Source organism: Suncus etruscus, chromosome 7 (assembly GCF_024139225.1).
Source record: "Suncus etruscus isolate mSunEtr1 chromosome 7, mSunEtr1.pri.cur, whole genome shotgun sequence".
Taxonomy (NCBI): Eukaryota; Metazoa; Chordata; class Mammalia; order Eulipotyphla; family Soricidae; genus Suncus; species Suncus etruscus.
Genome location: NC_064854.1, coordinates 111,885,753 through 111,902,179, shown reverse-complemented (window position 1 = coordinate 111,902,179; position 16,427 = coordinate 111,885,753). Strand labels below are relative to the sequence as shown.

Here is a 16,427-nt window from a genome sequence, read left to right as displayed (position 1 = left end):
ATCAGAGGAATCTGAGAGTATGGGTTAGAGGATTTTAGGGATTCACAAAATCAATCAGAAGTGATGAGGGGAAAATATCTCTTTGGGGAAACAATAAATTAGCAAGAATGTGATCTGCATTACATTTCTCAAGTTTAATGTAATAAATATTACATGACAACTGAACAAGAAGAGATTAGGATTTGGAAATGATTTCTTCTCCACAAAGGCATGACTTGTTATAAATTTATGAGTTTAGTAAATTTATTATAAAAATGCCTTTCTTTTCTGTTCACACACATATCTATGCCCATCACATGGTCAATAGTTGTCAGTAATTATCTCCAATATATTATATCCAGCCTATATTCTAGATAATAACATGATCCTGTCATTCCATTGCCCCAATCAACAGGCAGTCTCTACCCATGTTCTTAACATGCAGTTCTTAACATGACTATGATCATTGTTTGATCCCAACCACTACATATCCTCCTGTCAGCCTTGTTGCGTGTGATATTGGTGTCCTACAAACATTTTAAGGAATGACACTGAATTTCTGAGCACTTCTAGGTATGACCCTTCAACAATTTAAAAACAGTTTCAAATATTTTTTATATATTTACCTTGGAAGGGAAATAGGATTTATTGCAACGTCGTGGGTAGGGCAGAAGTGGGAAACAGGGACTTAGCAGAATTCTGAGTTTCTTAGGAATGCAGTACTCACCATTTGTGCAGAGCTTTTTGAATGTATATATATATATATATATATATATATATGTATATATTAGATCTCATAGTCATATGGGATCAGTTGCTTTCAGCCACATTTTATTCAAACCTATCAAACTTGTATAAACTTTCCGTATAAACTTGTTAAATCCCTGTTTTGTGGATGATAGATCTTCTGCTGGTAAAATAACTTGAATTTAGCCAGTGCAAAATCTCAGTTGCATGATCTTTTTGAAAGTTGTTGTAGATGGACATGATAACTTGACCACTGTACATATGGCCACCAGGTTCTGGGGCTTTTCCAAAGTATCCAAGATGCTAATTTGGTTCCTAATACTGGGGACAGCAAGAGAACATATACGAACTTCTTTCACAAAGGACTACTAAAGGTCTCTTAGATAATGAGCCTGTACAAGAAGGAGGTAGCATACATTACTGAAGAGACAACCATTCCACACAAGGCCTTTTGAGGAGAAAGAAAACAACTTGTAAATACTGATTCTTTGGTTTTGGTTCCACACCCAGTAGTTTCAGGGGTTAATCCTGGCTCTGTGTTCAGAAATTACTCCTGATAGGCTTAGGGGACCAGATGAGTTGTCTGGGTTCAAAAACTGGTTGGCCATGTGCAAGACAAATGCCCTACCCACTGTACTATCACTCTGATCCACAAAACCTGAATATTTTTAAATAATTATTTAAACAATTATGGCTTACACAATTATTTATATTTGGATTTTATATTGACAATATTTTAGGGCCAACCCCATCATAGTGTCAATCTCCCTCTACCAATGTGCCCAGAGTCCCTCCCATGCCACCAGCCATGCCCCCCAGTCTGCCAGCATAATAGAATCATGCTTTATTTTCATTGTTATGGTTTGGGTCTTATAATATCATTGTTGTTGACTGTGAATATTTAGTTCTGTCTAATACTCCTAAGAGTATTTTGGCTCCTGTCACCCATCCCTTCATTTTTGTGTTTCTCCTCCTCCACTCAATTTCATCCTTCTCATTGCTGTACTCTGGGTCCTAGAGTGCTTTCAACAAGCCCTATTTAAATCATTGCATTCTTCATGCAGTTATACTAAATACCACATTTAAGTGTGATATTCTGTATTTATTCTTCTTCTGGCTTACTTTATTTAACATAGTATCTTTAAGTTACATTTATGTTTCAACAAATTGCATGATTGCAATATTTCTTATAGCCATGTAATATTCCAATGTATATATGTATACACATCTTTATAATCCACTCATCTGTTGTTGGACATCTAGGTTTATGCCAACTCTTAGTTATTGAATTGAGTACTGCAATAAATAGTGGCATGCATACATTTTTTTAATAAATGTTTTTTGTTCTATAAATATATACCCAAAAATAGGATCGCTGGGTCATATAGCAGATGAATTCTTACTTTACTGAGAATCCTTCATATTGTTTTCAATAGGGGATAGGCCAGGCAGCATTTCCACCACTTCTCTGCCAACACAAACTTTTTACAATATTTCTATATGTGCTATCTTCACTTGTGTAAGATAATATCTCATTGTAAAGACTGATTTTAACTGTATAATGACAATACCTATTGAGAATTTAGTAAGTTTTGATGAGATTAATATTCTATGAGTCTTTCCACAAGTCATATTCTATATATTATACTTTTTATTTTGGTTTTTGGGTCACACCTGGTGGCACTCAGGAGTTTCTCCTGGCTGTGCACTCAAAAGTCACTCATAGTTGTCTCAGGGGCCATATGGGATGCCGGGATTTGAACCAGGGTCCATCTTTGTTGGCCATGTGCAAGGTAAATGCCTTACCACTGTGCTATGGGTCCAGCCACCTATTATACTTTTTTAAAAATAAAATTAGAAACTGAAGTTTATAGTGATAAAATAAATGGTTCCAAACTATTAAGAACTGGAGCAAGAAATTTGAACCAGAAATTCTCATTTTATGCTTTATGTTCTTAATCATCAAACATATTTATTTTCTTCTAAAACCCATTCCTTTATTCAATGCAATTTACTGGGAACACATGCAATATTCACTGCTGGGGGGAATGGCATCTAGTAAAACCTTTATAGAAAGCAATATGGAGATTGCTCCAAAAACTGGAAATTGAGCTCCCATACGATCCAGCTATACCACTCCTAGGAATATACCCTAGGAACACAAAAATACAATACAATAATCCCCTCCTTACTCTTATATTCATTGCAGTACTATTTACCATAGCAAGACTCTGGAAAAAACCAAGATGCCCTTCAACAGATAAATGGCTAAAGAAACTGTGGTACACATACACAATGAAATATTATGCAGCCATCAGGAGAGATGAAGTCATAAAATTTTCCTATACATGGATGTACATGGAATCTATTATGCTGAGTGAAATTAGTCAGGGAGAAAGAGAGAAAGATGCAGAATTGTCTCACTCATCTATGGGTTTTAAGAAAAATGAAAGACATTCTTGCAATAATTTTTAGAGACAAAAGAGAGGAGGTCTGGAAGTTCCAGCTCACCTCATGAAGCTCACCGCAAAGAGTAATGAGTTTAGTTAGAGAAATAACTACATTGAGAACTTTCCTAACAATGAGAAGGTAGGAGGGAAATAGAAAGGCTGTCTAGAGTATAGGCGGGGGTGGTGTGCTGGCCTGCAGCTTCAGTTTATTCGTGATCGTGGAAAGGATCTGCACCTGAAAAAAAAATGGGTGGAAAAAAGGGGACCACCAAGGATTCTGATTATGGTGTCAATTTATTTTTGAAATGCCATGACTTATATAGTTTTTACACAAAGGGAGGAGGGGACAATGCAAACATTTGTCAAGCATGCATTTGTCAAGCATGCAGTTCAAAAGGTTTGGCATGTGCCTGTTAATTTGATAGAAGTGTCTTGAGGAACATCCTATTATCACACCAAATGCTCTATCTATAGATCTGAGTTTCCTGAGCCAGAAGAGTGTGACCTTATGTTTCTTTTGATCTGCCTCAACTCATGGCCAGTTGGCACGTACACAATGTATAGCTTAATTAAAGGACAGGCCTATTAGAAAATGGCAGTTTGCTACAAGATGGCTGTGCTTATGCTAAGGCTGTGAGGGAGAATCTGGCTCCCTACAGGTGGGGTGGGGAGGAGGGAGATTTGGGACATTGGTGATGGGAATGTTGCACTGGTTATGAGGTGTGTTCTTTACATGACAGAAACCCAACCACAATCATGTTTGTAATCAAGGTTTTTAAATAAAATAGTATTTAAAAATATATGAGCTTATATCCAATCAACTGAAGGAAAAGATATCTATGGTCTCATAAATTTATAGCTTGTACAGTAAGAAGGTTAATAAACAAATAAGCATGTTGTATGCTATTTTTGAAGGTGACATATGCTATTAAACAAGGTAAAGCAAAATAATAAGTTGTGCAGAGGTTTACAGTGTTTAAATATTGTGATCATAGGAAATTTATATGACACAGTTTATTGAGTAGAGACAAATAAAATGAAGAAGGATCTTTGAGGTTAAGTGAGGGCTTCCAGGTGAAAGCAAATGGGTATTCTATAGAGACAGCAAAACTGTAAATGTTTAGTTTGAGTGAGAAAATAGGGCCAGCACAGCTTCTGAGAAATAATGGGGTCCATAAAAATTTTGGATTTTATTTTTTGTTTTGTTTTGTTTTTAATTTTTGGGCCACACCAGGTAACACTTAGTGATTACTCCTGGCTATGCACTCAAAAATCACTTCTGGCTTGGGGGGCCATATGGGATGCCAGGAGATGGAACTGAGGTCTGTCCTAGGTCAGCCACATGCAAGGCAAATGCCCTACTGCTGTGCCACCTCTCCGGGCCCCAAAACTTTGGATTTTCTAAGAGTGAGTTGGGTATTATGAATGTATCTATGAGAAGAATTACTTAATCTCTTGCTATCAAGACATCAGTCTGCCCATGTTTTGGAGTTAGGAAGACTAAATTACTGATTACAATAATTACACAGTTTAATTAAAGATAATTAGCTGACAATAGCAGTGGAAGGGTTGACAAGTGGTTATATTTGGATATATCATACATTTGAAGTCAGACTTTTCTTTTGAGTTCAATGTGGGATGTGACAGAAAAGCAAAATCTACAATCAAGTCAGGCTTATTTTGTTTTTCAATTTTTTAGAACTAGATCAATTCACTCATCATATTTTCTCCCTCCACTAGCCAACTTACTATTCCAACAAGTAGAAATCCATTCTATGCACCTTATTATATTTTGGAGTTAAAATTTATGGTGAGTGAAAATAAGGAGCAGAACACAGGCCTGCCAGAATAGAATGTTGATAGTGATAGTGAAGATATTTATGTTTCTACACTTGCCCAAAGAGAACAAAAAAGTGTTTCAGGCTTCCTAGAAAATGCAAAGCTGTTTGCTCTGAGAAAGAAGTGAAAAGCACTCATAGAAAATGCAATATCTATCTTGGGAGTTTTGCTACAAGTCTGGCTTTAATTACTCCACAAATTTTTCAGCTGTAGAAAATATAAAGGCTTACGAATTTAGTGCAGTTTTCCCCTATGTGTCTGAGAAAAAAATCCATTTATTCACTCCTAATCTCTTCTCCTCCCTCTCTAACCAAATGTATTTATTTTCTACTTGAGGAAAATCCTGGGTTTCTGCCTACATGTGGTTATGTACTCAAGTTTATCCTTAGTATTTGCAACTCATTGAATAAGTGTTTGGTACTCAGTGCTTTCATATGTATAATTATGTGAGAGTTTACATAAATAGACTGGCTCTCCAAATTTCCTGTTGTCATATATTGGTCAAGTTATAAAATATTGAGATGCTCCTTCCCATATCTGTGTAATGGGGACAATGATAACACCATGTTATGAATGATTTCGTAAGAAGATATAACTAAAGTACATACATTTCTAAACGTAGTGACTAAAGAATGTTCTCTAGTATTTACCAATTATTTTTTGTATTATGGTTATTGTTATGTTGTGGTTGACTGTTAGTACACATTATTTGAGTATGTGAAATTAAGTGTATGTTCATGTAATATTAATTCATTTCAACTCTCTTTCAACAAAATTGGGTTCACAATTTTCAAAACTGAAGTAAATTAGTAGATGGCAGGAAGGGCACAGTAATTTCAGACTGCATGGGAAGTTTCAAAATATAACTGCGAAGTTAGTAGTAGCAGTGATGATGAAAAGTAGATGTATTAGCAATATTTCAAGGGCAAAATAAATATCTGTTGTTGACTTACTAGAAACAGAAGGCAAGTTCATATACCTTTTAATTTTTACACCAAATAACAAAACATTTCTGCACATTACAACAGATTTTTACTGCTATAACAAAGTATACTAAATGACCATAAAACTTAGATGGCATGAGATGTTTATTTCTGCTCATAATTTTTTCCTAAGAAAACATAAAGTAATACTTCTTGTCTAGGCAGAGCAAACATCTTTACTTTGATATCATCATCATGGACATACAGGATTAATATTTAAGAGCTACAAACTTATTAATAAATCCTTTCACTTTCTTTGAGGATACAATGATTTATATAAGAAAAATATATTGCAGAAGAATATTAGCACTTAATGAATATTTTAGTTCACTTGATCTTAACAAACATACTATGACAGTGTTATTTTCTATATTCAAATGATAAGGTGACAAATTCTCAGTAAGATAAAGAGACATGCCAATGTTCAGATAGAAAACATATCTGGGACTCACATTCAGCCTTTTTTATTTTATTGGGGTTATTCTTGGTACTGCAAATTCAGCCATTTCATTTTATTTCATTTCATTACAATGACAACTTTAATATATTCACATGAAGATTTCCGTTTTCCCAATTTTGAATTTATTTATGTTCATTCTCTCTGGACCCTCCTTCATTCTATTTGTGTCTTTAAATCTTACATATTCAAGATTTTCTTCCTCATCTTTTTTCTTTTAGCTTTTCTGATATATAGATTTAACCAATTGTTCTGTTCCACTTAAAACTATTTACTATCTTATCAATTGTGTTTTAGTTATTCTGTGCTACAAAATTTACACAGAAACTGGGATTTTTATTGAGCTCAGAAACTGTACACAACTTATATCTGCATCTCTATGGTCCCTGGCACAGCACAGTAGAACACTGTGCAATAGTAATATACACAAACTTGACTTCCAGGTTATCAAACATGCTTACTTGCAATGTCACCATTACAATAACAACTTTTTTTGTGTTTTTGTTTTTGGGCCACACCCGGAAATGCTCAGGGGTTACTCCAGGCTATCTGCTCAGAAATAGTTTCAGGCAGGCACGGGGGGGGGGGGGGGGAGAGGGGGGAACCACGTGGGATGCCAAGATTTGAACCGATGACCTTCTGTATGAAAGGCAAACACCTTACCTCCATGCTATCTCTTCAGCCCCCTTTCTTTGTTTTTTAAAGGTGATCCCAAGGAGACATTCCTGGCAATTTTTAGTCAGTATTGCTATTTAGCAATATGGTACCACTCAAGCTCAGCACTACTGGAGGCCATGAGGGGACATCCAGCTGTTCTCAAAGGGCTATATGGCACCAGAAATTAAACTTGAGTCCTTATATTTGCAAAGCATGCTCCACTGGACTCTGAGGTATTTTCTGAGTCCCATATTCATTACTTTAAATCTACTTAAAAATTATGACTCAAATTTATCAATCAGTGACCCAGAGGTCAAAAACACTCGTCAGGTTGCATTGCAAATAAGCATCCATGTTATATTAATATACTTTAAAAGTTCAAATATTAATTTGGAGTTTTGGAGTTTTGCTGAATAGAATAGATAAACTAATAGAACTGAAAACAGAAAGTCACACATACATACTCTATTATACATTGGGCCATTTATGAGCATTTCAAATGTAATTTTAGTATATGAAAACTAATCCTTATTATAATATAACTAATAAATAATTATAGAACTGTGAGTTGATTTAAATAAAAATAAAACACAAATGTATGGCTCTTATTTAAAGTAGGGGTTTATAAAGTATCTAGAAAACAAGTCTGGGAGCCTACTTCTCTGTGACAGCAGCAGTGGCTATGGCATTAATGTTTAGAGGACACAGAGAGAAAGACCCACTCCATTCTCCTCACAGTCACACACTCCTCCTACTCAATAAACCCGAGCATCGGAGGTAGAAAAAAACCACACTGCAAACTTGATGAAGAGCAGACAATATAGGCCTCCACTATACCTAAAGAATGAACATGGTAGCTCTGGTGACCTCAAAATTACCAACGACCTATTTAGCCTCTCACATAAGAATTTTAGACAAGAAACATAGAGGATGTTTATAGAACTCAAAGAAAGCATGGAACAAACTGAACATGTCACAAATAAGAATTAGATGATATGAAAGTAGAAAAGTGAAAACTTCAAATTAAAATAACAGCACTGAAAAACTTCGTAGTTGAAATGAAAACCTACCCAACAGAGTAACAGCAGCAGAAACAAAATCAGTGAGTTGGAAGATGAGATGCATAACAACTCCATACAACAAAAAAGGTTGGAATAAAGCCTTAAAACAAATGATCAGGTAATAAGAAAAGTCCTGAAAGAATGTGAACAGATGAAAATAGAAATCTTTGATAAGATAAACAGACACAACATAAGAATCATTGGAGACCGGAGACACAGGAAAAAAGAACATGAAGTTTCAACAGTCAAGGACATTATTGCAGAGGAACTCCCAGAGCAAAAGACTGCATGCAACAAATTTCTGCATCCTAGAGATTAAACAAAAATAAATTTAAAAAAAGCACACAAGGCACGTCCTAGTCACAAGGACAAACCCCACAGATAGTGATGGGATACTGAATGCAGCATGATCAAAAAGGTAAATTGTATTAAAGGAGCATATGTAAGATTTATAGCAGATTTGTCACAAGAAACCCTTAAGGCCCAAGGGCAGTGGTGGAATATAGGGACAAAAAGCAAGGAAATGAATGATCTCCAATCATACTTTACCCAGCCAGACTTACATTCAGGTTTGAAGAAAGGTTACATAATTTCATGGATAAATATCATCAACTCATAAAGTTTTCAAATTCAAAATCAGCCTTAAAGGATGAACTGAAAGATCTACTTTAAGACAAGACAGACCAACAGACACATAGAACTCCTAATACATGATGATACTAAATACCATGGCAATAATTTCTCTTAAAGTCAATGGACTAAGTGCACCAGTTAAGAAACATGAAGTTGGGGCCGGGCGGTGGCGCTGGAGGTAAGGTGCCTGCCTTGCCTGCGCTAGCCTAGGACGGACCGCGGTTCGATCCCCCGGCGTCCCATATGGTCCCCCAAGAAGCCAGGAGCAACTTCTGAGCGCATAGCCAGGAGTAACCCCTGAGCATCACAGGGTGTGGCCCAAAAACCAAAAAAAAAAAAAAAAAAGAAACATGAAGTAATCGCTTCTTGGCCTTTTGGCTAAGATCAAGTGTAGTATCTGTTCTTATCAGTTCAATATCTGATATGTCCTCTATCCGAGGACAATATATTAAATGAAATTTTGGAGCTGGGAGTCGGAAGAGGAGCTTGCTCCATCCACCATCCACTCTGCACATCGACCTGATATTGCAGTACCTCCGGGAATGGAAATAAAAAAAAAAAAAGAAACACGAAGTAAAAAACTGGAAATGAAAACTGAATCCAACATTCTGCTGTCTACAACAAACACATCTGACTAGTCAGAACAAACATCGACTTGAAGTAAAATATTAGAGGACAATATTAAATATTAAAGAACTCCCTTAGAAAGACTGGAGTGGCTATCCTATGCAGATGATACAGATTTTAGATTTTAAAAAGTTATAAGGAACATAGATGCACATTTTTAATAATCAAGGGGTATGTCCAATAGAAATATATCACACTCCTATACATATACACACCCAATGAGGGACCAGCAAAATAATTAAAACAACTGCTGACAAACTTGAATGGAAGATATCAATTGCAACACAGTAATAGAGGGGGATGTCAATAATGCCCCATGACCTTTGATAGGTCAACCAGGCTGAAACCTAACAAGAATATGTAAGCTCTGAAAAGAGAAATGGAAGAAATTGGCCTAGTAAATATAGGGCTCTCCATCTCAGAAAAACTGGATATAAATTCTTCTCTATTGCACATGAGTTATTCTTCAAAATAGATCACATTCTATCCCATAAGATTTTTTTTAAATCAGGAGGATATAAATCAGGGGTCTCAAACTCGTGGCCCTCCGTACAACATTTTGTGGCCCACAAATATCGCAGTATTCGCGATTATTCGCTTACCGAATAATCGCAATAAAAATCGCATTAGTAAGAAAAAAATCGCATTAAACATTCACATACCCCAAGAAGTTCCGTTCGGGGTATGCAAATGTTTAATGCAATTTTTTGCGATATTTTTTCTTACTAATGCAATTTTTTATTGCGAATATTCGGTAAGTGAAATCCCTTATGTGGCCCTGCCTCACCCCTACTTTGCCTCCTGCAGCCCCCAGGTAAATTGAGTTTGAGATCCCTGATATAAATTGTATTACTTTCCTTCTGAGACCATAATGCACCAAATTTAGAAGTGAATAACAAACAGACACAGATGAAAAAATTTGACACCTGGAAATTAATGTCTCACTACATAACAACCAGTGGGTCAGAGATGAAATCAAAGAGCAAATCAAAGATTGTTGGGAAAAAATAAGAATGAAGACACAAAATAGCAGAATTTGTGAGAAACAGCTAACACAGTACTAAGAGGAAAATTTATAGCTGTGCAAATTTTCATCAGGAAGGAAGAAGGATCTACTGTATTTTCTGGCATATAAGACAACCCCCTAATTTTGCAGTTAAAACATAGGTTTAGGCCTATAATCACTGAATCAGACAGAATGTTCCTGTGCTGCAACTGTATGTACCATAGTGAGCCAATCACAACAAGCAAAGGTTCAAAGGTTATACTGTAATAGACTTCCTCTCTGACTCTGGCCAATCTGAGCAGGTTTTTTACAATGTAGATTCGGGTCCAGAATGTTGTGTAATTTGCATGCATAAAAAGCCTGCTTAGATTGGCTGAGTTAGAGAGGCGGTCCAAGCAGCCTTGCATTAATTGGTGCAGGATCGAGTTGGAAAATTCATTTTGTGGCAATATTTTGACAATTTTCATTTAGCAGCATATTAAAACATTTTTTGAGATATACTCTGCGTATAAGATGACCCCCTATTTTTGGTTGACTTTTTTTGTTTCAAAAGTCGTCTTATACGTCGGAAAATATGGTACATAAATAAGTTAATGACATAGCTTTAAAAAATCACAAAATGAACAAATAAACAAGATCAACAGACCATGAGCCAAACTCACAAAGAAAAGAGAGGGAGAAACTTAATATACTGATTAGAAAAGAAAAGGCAGAAATTACTACAGATATTACAAAAATTCAAAGGATAATCAGAGATTAGTTTGAGAAACTCTGTGCCATGAACAAGAAGAAAGAAAGAAATATCTGCACTCTTATAACATGCCATGGTTATAACCAAGATGATCTAGCATATTTAAATGGACTCATCACTATTCAGAAAATTAAGATGGTAATCAAAAATTTTCCCCAAAACAAAAGCCCAAGCCTATATGGATTCATGAACAAATTCTTTCAAACCTTTTAAGAGGACTGTCTGCCAATACTTTTCAGATTCTTACAGTAAAGTTAAGAAAGAATCACCCCCAAAACAGACAGATGCCACACAAAAAAGAAAAGAAAGAAAAGAGAACTACAGACCAATATCCCTGATGAACACAGATGCAAAATTCCTCAACAAAATCCTAGGAAATATGATCCAAAGTCTCATCAAAAAGGTCACAAAATAGATTCATTACAGATATACAAGGTTGTTTTAACATAGCACATAGCCAGGAGTAATCCCTGAGCTTCATTGGTTGTGGCAAAAAAAAAAAAGAGAAAAAAGTAGAGGAAAAAGAAAAACCACATATCCTATCAATACATTCAGAGAAAGATTCCATAAGGTCGAACACCAGTTCATGATAAAAACTCTCAACAAGCTGGGAATTAAAGTAATTTTTCTCAATATATGACCACTTACCACAAGCCTATGACAAATATTATACTCAACAGAGAAAAACTGAATGCTTTCCATCTAAAATTTGACACTATATCAGCTCCTTCCTTTTGGCACTCCTATTCAACATAGAACTGAAATTACTTGCCATAGCAATAAAGCAAGAAATATATAATAAAGTCATCCAGATATGAAAGGAAGAAGTCAAGCTCTCACTGTTCGCAGATGATATGATTCTCTATTTAGAAAATCTTATAGATTCTACAAAAAAGCTTCTTGAAACAATAGATTTGTATAGCAAAGTAGAAGGATATAAAATTAATACATCAAAATTGTTGGCATTCTAATATATAAATAATGATAGAGTGAAATAGACATTAAATAAACAATCACAATCACAAAATATAAATTCAAATACTTTGGAGGTAATTTAACTAAAGAGCTGAAGGACCTATACAATGAAAACTACAAAACACTCTTTCAAGAAATGAGAGGACACTTCAAAATGGAGATATATACACAGTTCATGGATTAGGAGGATTAACATAATTAAAATGACAATAGTCCCCAAAGAAATTTACAGATTTAATGCAATCTCACTAAGGATACTCATGACATTCTTTAAAGAATGTCTTTAAATCCAATTCTTTAAAGAACTGGATCAAACAGTCTTAAAATTTGTTTAGAAAAATAAATGCCCATGAATAAGCTAAAACAACCTTTACAGAAAAATAGAAAGGAGGCATCTCTTTCTCTAACTTAAATTGTACTATCAAGCAAGAGTCATTAAAACAACTCTTTATTGTAGTAAGGCAGACCCACAGATCAATGAAATAGACTTATTTCATTGTCATATAGTCATTCAGAGAATGACTCCAAACATACAATAAATTAATATTTTATAAAGGGACAAGAAAGAAAAAACGGAGAAAAGAAAGCTCTTCAACAAGTTGTGTTGAGACAACTGGTCAGTTACATGCAAAAAAAAAAAATCAAACTCAGACCTCTGTCTAACACCTACGCACAAACGCCACACCAAATTGGTTAAAAACCTTGATATCAGACCTGAACTATAAGGTATATAGAAGAACATTTAAGCAAAATAATGCATGACATTGAAACTAAAGTCATCTTCATGGTAGAAACACCACAGTCGAAACAAGTGGAAACAGATAAACAAACGGACCTACATCCTATTTCCTGCACTTCACAGGAAATAGAAACTTGGGTACAAAGTTCACCCACAGAATGGGAGAAACCATTTACCCAATACCTACCAGAGAAGGGCAAATATTTAAGATATACATGGTACTGACAGAACTTAACAAGAAAAAAATCCAACTGATTCCATCAAAAATTAGAGAGAAGTAATGAACAGACACTTCCTCAAAGAAATAATACAGATGGCCAAAAGATCCATCAAAAAATGCTCCATATCACTAATCATCAGGAGGATGCAAATCAAAACAACGAGTGGCTCACATCGCTAAAATCAAGAACAACCAGTGCTAGCGGGGATGTGAGGAGAAAGGAACTCTCATCCTTTGCTGATGGGAATGCCATCTAGTCTAGTTTTTTGGAAAACATTATGGATATCCCTCAAAAAGCAGGAAATTGAACTCCCATACGACCCAGCAATACTGATATACTCTAGGAACACAAAAACACAACACTGCCATGGTCTAAAGAAAGCTTATCAGAAGGCCCACTGAGAGATCCTCTTCAGTTCAGATAGCTGACCATACTTCCCTGATAGTGACATTACTCAAGCTTAGTAAACAAACATTTATTTGGCTTAAATATGAATCTACCCTGGGACCGAAGAGATAGCTCAGTGGTAGGGCATTTGCCTTGCATGCAGCCAACCCACATGGTTTGAATCCCGGCATCTAATATGATTCCCTGAGCCTGTCAGGGGTGATCTCTAAACAGAGAGCCAGGAGTAACCCCTGAGCTCTGCCAGGTGTGACCCCCCCAAAAAAAATAAAGAATCTTCCTTCTGCTGTATTAATATGTATATATTTGAACATTTACTTCCAAATATAAGAAATAAAACAGGTAAATATAGCCTTGATTAAATTTTTCGTTACCTGGAAAACTCAGCAAAAGATACAAAAATCAAGTTTAATCCTTCATACTTTTTTTTTAAAGACCCTGTTGCTTTAAGCAGACTGCTCTCTCAGATGAAAGAAATTCTTGTTTTGGGCCATCTCTAAGGGACTCCAAGTGACTTTCTAGCTAATTTTTTACCTTGGATATAACATCCAAAGTTTGTACTGAGAGTAGCAATGGGTTGTTAAGAAAGCTTTTTACCAGATAAAGAATTATATCTTTTTCAAATAATTTGGTCTCTTTTATTGCCCCTTCTAATAAAAACTGTTTCTTAGACTTAGGAAGTTAGTTATCTGAGAAAGCCATAAAAGCAAAAACAAAAACAAAACAGACAAACCACCACCACCAAAAACCTGTTTCCTCAGGTAAAAAAGAACCTTGCTAGGAAAACCTGGCTTCTTACTAAATCCTTTAATCTACATCAGAATTGACACCTATGGCCTAACCAAAGAGGAAAAAATTTCCCTCTTTTGATACCAGGGAAGGTTTTTGGCTCTTAATTGAAATGCGTCAATTCAAAAGGTCTGTAAACCACCTAGAGATGATGTGAATTGTTTTGAAGATCAAATACTGTATACTGGTAAAGCTTCTGTTAACAAAATAGATATGTTTTATTTTGAAAAGAAACAAATATGAGCTCTTTTTTTCCATAAAAATTGTGACTGGCAAAAATCCTGTATATATATATATATATATATATATATATATATATATATATATATATATATATATATATACTCAATGTATGTTGAATAAATAAGAACACTGTTTCACACAACTGCCTGTGCCTTCTGTCATTCATCATTCACTGACTCCTATGCACCCACTTTCCAGAGGGCACCCTGAGAATTCACTGAAGTGTCTAGACCTGAGACAGTGGTGACAGCTTTCTGCACTCCTAAGTTCATTGCAGTGATATTTATAATAGCCAGAATCTGGAAAGAACCCAGATGTCAGACAACAGATGAGTGGCTGAAGAAGCTGTAATACATCTACATAATGGAATCCAATGCAGCTGTTAGAAAAAAGTGAAGTCATGATGTTTGCCTATACATGGCTGGTTCTGGAGACTATCATGCTGAGTGAAATGAGACAGATGGAGAGAAATAGATGCAGAATAGTCTCACTCATTTATGATATTTAAGAAAAATAAAAGACAGTATGGTAATAATACACAGTGATAATAGAGATGAGGGCTGGAAGGAAAGAATATGTTATGAAGCTTACCACAAAAAAAGTGGTGAGTGCAGTTAGAGAAATAACACACTAACAACTACCATGACAATAAGAGAGAGAGTGAGAGAGAGAGAGAGAGAGAGAGAGAGACAGAGAGACAGAGAGACAGACAGAGAAAGAGAGATGCCTGCTTTTCAGACAGGGAGGGGATTGGGGAGGAAGGAAATAGTGAATATTGGAGTCAGGAAAGTAGTACTGTTGAATGCTGGTGTATATTCAATGACTGAAACCGAACTATGAACATTTTTGAATATTAGCTTTGTGCTGATGAATCACTCCTGCCTTGGAAGACCATATGAGGTGTCAGAGATCAAAAACACCTCATCACATTTAAGGCAAGTGCCCACTGTACTATCTTTATGGCCCCTCAACCTTCATAATTTATTTTTGTTGTTGTTTGGGGGTCACTCCTCTCAGTGCTCAGAGCTTACTCCTGACTCTATGCCAAGGGATCATCTTGATGGGGTTCAGTAAACAATATATGATATCGGGACTAACCTCAGGTCAGCCATATGCAAGGTAAGGGTCATATCCACAGTTCTACCTCTCTGGCCCCTCAACCTTCTTGTTTTTAAAAACTACATCTTAACATATTGTAATAGTACACATTTTACTGATGTTGGAACTACGGAAACAATGCTTCGGTTTAGAGTTCCTACTTTTCAAGTGTATCAACATACCTGTTTTCTCACATAGAATATTGTCAACCAGAGTGCTGTCATTACATATTTTACATATTTCTGCCTGAATCCAGGACAACCCAGTGCTATAACAGACAAATCTTTAAAACACAATACATCTGGTCAGAATGCCCTAACCACTACATCTACATCTGTACATCTGCTTTGAGTAGTAATGCAGACATTGTGCTTGAATACTTGGGTTGTAAGTGTGTAATTGTAAAAAAGGAAAAAAAAGAAATTAAAAAATTAGCCCTTTAATAGTTTCCCAGAAGGAATGTAGAGATAAGTACTGTGGTACTTATATGTACATGCCCAATCCATTTCACTTCTTGGCATTCCTTAAGGTCTCCTGGGTATCATCAGGAGTGTAGAGCCAGTTGTAACTTCTCACTATCACTGGATTTGACCCCAAACCAAAAAAAAATTGTATAAAAATATATTTTGAATGCTAAAGATAGAACAGGTAATTGAAGGTGAACTGAATAGTGACAAGTGATTTTATTGGAAAGAAAAATTCAGCTTGTCACTTATTATCTGCAATCCAAATTTATGCGAGATCAGCCAAGAAGCAATTTTCATTTT

The 16,427-nt window shown here is 35.6% G+C and overlaps 1 non-coding gene across 1 annotated transcript; it reads left to right on the top strand.

Annotated features, from left to right (window-relative positions):
- Positions 1-9,164: 9,164 nt before the first annotated feature.
- LOC126014914 (U2 spliceosomal RNA) lies at positions 9,165-9,362 on the top strand. The gene has a single exon (XR_007497862.1). It is a non-coding gene; the product is annotated as a U2 spliceosomal RNA (small nuclear RNA).
- Positions 9,363-16,427: the final 7,065 nt, after the last annotated feature.